The sequence below is a fragment of the Eublepharis macularius genome, chromosome 10, assembly GCF_028583425.1.
Source record: "Eublepharis macularius isolate TG4126 chromosome 10, MPM_Emac_v1.0, whole genome shotgun sequence".
Lineage (NCBI taxonomy): Eukaryota > Metazoa > Chordata > Lepidosauria > Squamata > Eublepharidae > Eublepharis > Eublepharis macularius.
Window position 1 is genome coordinate 23749818 of NC_072799.1, and position 6000 is coordinate 23755817.

Sequence of the window (6000 nt, forward strand, 5' to 3'; positions counted from 1 at the left end):
CAGAGTGGTTTACAAAGTATGTTATTATTATCCCCACAACAAAACACCCTGTGAGGTGGGTGGGGATGAGAGAGCTAGAAGCTGTGACTGACCCAAAGTCACCCAGCTGGCTCCAAGTGGAGGAGTGGGGAATCAAACCCCATTCTCCAGATTACAGTCCAGTGCTCTTAGCCACTACACCAAACTGACCTTGTGTGCCAAAGTCTGGAACAAAGAAGCATGTCCAGGGAGAAAGCCAGTAGCTGTCTCCAGAATGGTGGGTCCTGGGTTCTACATGACTTATGGCGTATGCCTAAGCTAACTTACACCATTCTACATCCATTTTCCTGGGCAAGCTAGACAGTGTAGTAGAGTATTATGTTTCTAACATTGCTTATGGTGGTGGAGAGTGCCCTGAAGTGATAGCTGACTTATGGCGACCCCTGCTGGGTTTTCTTGGCAAGAGACTAACAGAAGTGGTTTGGCATTGCCTGACTCGGTAACCTTGGTCTTTGTTGGAGGTCTCCTATCCAATTACTAACCAAGACCGACCCTGCTTAGCTTCTTTTTTTTCTTTCCAAATTTAATACAAGAAGTGATAAAACCGTACAGTACAAACAAGAAATCGATTAAAACTAAGCCATAAAAGACATTATCAAAACCACTCTTGGCAAATTGTTAAAAACCCAAGAATTACAATAAACAAGCATTTAAACTTTGTTGCATTGGAGGAATTACTTCTTTGGAATTTAAAACATCTAAAATTGGTTTCCATATTTCATTATATTCAAATAAAGGGACTGCTTAGCTTCTGAGATCTGATACAGGATGTAAATGTAAACCTAGCTCAATGGAGTGCAATACATATACACATTTTTAGACTGCCTGAGATCATATTTAAATTGATATCTAAGAGAGCATTGAAGTGGAACTTGGACAAGTGTAAATGGAAGCTGGAAGGACCAACACTTAATGAAAAAGTAAGTTGTCAAAAGGTAGAGAAGAAATTGTGACTGAAAGGAGGAGGGGGGCATATTATGCAGAGAAAATAACAGAATCATAAGTATTGAAAGGATACCTGTGATCAGATGAAATAACAGCTCACTGAGTAAGCCATAAAGAGCACATGAATTTCTGTAAAACTGTACAACAACTCTTTATAGTATAGCACAGGGCTTAAGGAGGCTGTTGCCTAGAGCCCCTAGTGAGTTTGTGGCAGAGTTAGAGTAGCAAGTTTCTTGATTTCTCCTGGTTGTGTATTGGTTCCACAATAGTTCTTAAGCTTGATAGCTTCAAAAATAATTATATCTTCTTAAAGGTATATTCACCGACTCAGTCTCACAGAGTAATCTTCCACAAAGGTCTTCACTAGCAAAATAAACTCTCTTCTCATTCATAGACGTAGATTCACTCGGGCATTTCCGCACAACTTTCATGACCTGAGTAGATCAGTCTTTCAAATATGCACAGATCACCCTAGGCGTACACACAGTTTGCCAGACTTAAATAAAAATTAGGCTCTCAGGCTTCCACACAGTTTGCCTGTTTTGATCAGAATCTCTCACAACTTCACACAGACAGATCAGGTTCCACACAGATTCCCTGACTGAACTAGAACCAGGGCTTTTTTTCAGCTGGAACACGGTGGAACAGAGTTCCAGCACCTCTTTAAAATGGTCACATGGCCGGTGGCCCCGTCCCCTGATCTCCAGACAGAGGGGAGTTTAGATTGCCCTCTGCGCCGCTCGGTGGCGTGGAGGGCAATCTAAACTCCCCTCTGTCTGGAGATCGGGGGACGGGGCCACCCGCCATGTGACCATTTTCACCGAGGGCAATTTAAACTTTAAAAAACTCCCCCCTTATTCCAGCTGACCCAAAGTGATGTCATTGTGCAGTCTTGAGTTCCACCACTGAGTTCCACCACCTCTTTTCCCAGAAAAAAAAACCCTGACTAGAACAAACACGTTCTCTCAGCACATTCTTTCAAAACTGCTGCTCACTCTACCTCCTAGGGTACAGCTAATGGCCAGTCACAGCAGACTCCATTCACCTATCCAGCTTTTTCCTTTTTTCATCAGAGGCCTGCATTTAAACTCACAGTAACAATTGTTTGTTTAAAAAACCACATTAGCACTTAGCAAGAAGAAATAAATGCACACAAACTTAATTACTTGACAAACATTACATGAGTGAATCTCAGAAAAATACAAACAAGTGATTTTTTAAAAAGATTGGGTTTTTTAAAACATTTCCCCAACTTGGAAAACACAAAGTTAGCAAAGTGGGGGCTACCCCAAGCAAGCAAGGCCCTAGAGCCTCAACCCGGACAATCCCTACAAGTAGCAGCAGCAGTTGGGACAGGAACACAAAGTGGTGATCAGAGTAAAGCACAGATAAGGCAAGAGAGACAGACAGCATGTGTAGGAAATGGGGAGGGGCAACCTGGAAAAAGAAAGAGGAAGATGAAAATGGGAGGTAAAAATGGCCAGAGAAATGCCTGGGGGAAAAGAGGAGATGAAAATGGAGTGGGGAAGGCTTCAGAGAGAAAGTGGAAAGATGGGAGGAGATAAATCTGGAAAAAAAGAGTGTGGTAGAAGAAAATGGGGGGGGGGAGCTAGAACAAAAGACAGGTGGGAGGAATCAGGAGAGGGTGGTGGGAGTCGAAAGACCTTTGGGGGAAAGAGGGGGGGGAACTGGGGGTGCAAAGAGAGAGGGTGCAAAATATGGGTGGGTGGAGAAAAGCCTGAAGAAACAGAGGAAAATTGAGGAGGAAGCCTGAAAAATGAAGTTGGGGCCAGTGTGGAAGGATACGGTTTTACTCCCCTGCAAAATTCTTCACAGCCTCTGTTCCATGTCCTGCGACAGGCACAAACATCCACTCGAACAAAAGAAAGGAGAGCCGGAACAGGCTGAGTTGGGAGGAGCGAAAGGTGAGATCAGCTCCCGCAGTTTTTTCCCTCTTCAAATCCAATTCTACAGCCTGAATTCTTCAGTGTTCTTGAGCTTTGGGTGGGGGTATGGGCATATTTCTCTGCCTGGGAAGCAAAAGTTGGCTCAGCAGGGCACATGCCAAGGCCACACAGCCCACCCTGGGAGATGCTGCTCTCCTTCCTCCCTGTGGGAGAAAACCCTGGAGCCACTGGAGGAAGCCAATTCCAGACACTTAATTAGCCTTTGCAGTGCACTACTTTCTTTCCTTTGAGGCCTTCTAGCCTAATGGGGCTAAAAGGAGGGCAGGGAAGTCGCACTTTGTTTATGCAGCATAGTTGCCACTGGAGGGAAAGAAAGAAGTTATAACTAGGAGGGAAAAGGTCAAAGCTACGTGGTTGCCAACCTCCTGGTGAGGAATGGTGTTCTGGAATTACAACTGATCATCAGACCACATAGATTGGTTTCCCTGGAGAAAATGGTGGCTTCGGAGGATGGACCTTACGGCATTAAGTTCCTGCTGAGCTACCTTTCCTAAACTCTGCCCATCACCAGGCACTATCCCCAAATCACCAGTAATTTCTCAAGCTGGAGTTGGAATTGCTACTGCCAAGAGGGGTCAACTCAGGGGGAAAAAAAATCCATCCTAAAACCCATGGGCCTGAGAAAGCCCTATGATTTCTTCACATATGATATTTGGGTTTGCTCTGATGAGGTAAGGTGAGAGATCAGAGAGAATCTTGGTCTGGGATGTGAGGGGGGAGGAGGAAAGTGGCTTCAACTGGGAGAGAAAAGGGGAGATGTGACTAAGGGATATGTATGTGGACACTCCCTCTTCCCATGTAAGCCTCTTCACACAGTCCCTTCCTCTTGACCAGGCTTCTTTGCGGGATCCATGTGCTCCTGTGAGGATTAATTTTCTCCCCCTCAACCATGTCTCTGCTTCTCTTTTAAAGAAGCACAAACAGAATCTTTTTAAATAAAAGGTTTTTAATAATAACATTAATAATAACATTCAGTTTATATATTGCCCTTTAGGACAACTTAATGCCACACTCAGAGCAGTTTACAAAGTGTGTTGTTATTATCCTCACAACAATCACCATGTGAGATGGGTGGGGCTGAGAGGGCTGTGACTGACCCAAGGACCCAGTTCTCCAGATTAGTGTCCTGCCGCTCATAACCACTACCCCAAACTGGCTCTCAAAGCTTCATATTGTTGTTCCCCCTACCCTTGTGCTGACAGCCTTCAGAGAGCATGACTGGGCAATTTGGCAGATGGCATTTACCTGCCTCCTAGCACCTCTTACTGACTCAAGGCAGATAAGAGCATGTTACATCCATTCAAATAAGTGTGAAATTGTATGAATGCCACAGTAGAAAATAAGCAACATGATTTCCTCAAAATATTGGCTTAACCTTCCTGCCCTCTAAGAGTTCCCTATTGTATGTTTTGGCACCTCTACCTGCAAACTCGTCTCCTGGCCAATCCATCTGTTTAGTCTACAAGAGCTGTGCTTTCACAAACACGTCTCCTCCCCTCCACCCCCCCCCAAAAGCTCAGCTTAGGCACCAAAGCTGCAAGGAGCTGAAAGGCAGCAGTTATGTGCAGCTATGAAGGACTGTCATGCACACTTGACACTTGTTGCATGTCCCAGGAGATGCTCATTACTGATATTCAAAGGCACCATGTTAACATGCTGTGAGCCAAATAGTTCTGCCAACAAACCTGTCCTTGAAATGAGCAAACACAGGGAAGGGCAAGCTCCAGAGAGAAGCCTACAAACATTTCAGCCCAATTCACAGCACGGAGGGTATATTTTGCCCAAGGAGGATAGGAATAAAACTGGATTCTGAGGAATTAGCAGTGCTACTCAGTCCATGGCTTGCACAGACCTACTTTCTCAGTCACCAACTAGGGTTACCAGGTCCCCTTACCCTCCTGGCAGGAGGCCAGGCACCCAGCATTCCCCTTCTCTGTGTCCTTCCCATGCCTGTGTGATGGCATCACCTCCAGTGATGTCACTTCTGGACGGCATCATCTCATAGGCAGAGGAGCACGTGCTTTGCAGCAGGCCAATTTGGGCCCCAAACAGGAGACTCCCACTGGTTGGAGTGGGGGGAACTGGTAACCCAACTTTCAACCAATAGAGCCACATTTGCTTCCATCCTTAGCATGAGGCCTGCACCTCAGGGAGGCTGTTCCTCCATTCCAGTAGCAGCTGTTTCAATGTGGAAATCAATTGCCAATCCCAAGCCCCTTGCCACTTCCCTGAAATGTGGGGCAGGTGCCACATTGAGGAACAGTGCTCAGAAGAGCCACAGGAAGCTGCCGAGCCAATGAGCGAATGCCACTGAATTTCTGTATTTTAACATTAACAGTGAGACAAAAATTAATATGATATTAATTTAAGATTCCATGCAGCCTGGTACATTTTGAGACTAGCTCATGCTGGCACGGGAACTAGCCGTGTGATGCAGACAACCCACACGTCGTTCTTTGTAGGTCTTTCAGGAGCAACCATATTACTATCTGAGATGTGCATAAGCCGGTTTGATTTTTCAGAGGAAATACAAAGTGTATATGTAATCAGCTTAGCGCACACATCTGCAAGAACCCTAAATGCAAGATCTTGGTAGTATACCCAATATATCATAGAACACATGGCAGCAGTGCATATGCTTGGGACTAGAGGTGGGAAGTCAGTGCCGGATAAACCTATCCTGTGGCTGCCGCACGTAGCAATTGCCCTGAGAACAGACACTTAGTCACCCACTGTGCAGGAAGCTCTTGCTAGGCTAAAAAAAGGGTTCTTTCTTGTGAAATCCACGGTACTATTTGGAGGTAGTTCTTCTATTCACGGAATATACTTTAGCAGGTCTCAGGTATTTTATTACCCTTTAAAAGCTCTAACAGAGTATGTGTCTTAATTTCTTAATGGGTTCCTATTTGTTTCCTTTTAGTTATTTTTGGTACAAAGTTGTAACATTGTGGTGCTGGATTTTACGGCTTTGGCACTGTCACAGTCCCCCATAGTGGAGACAGTGTCAAACCTTCCATTAGACACTGTTGTTTTCTGGAGTTTATGACTT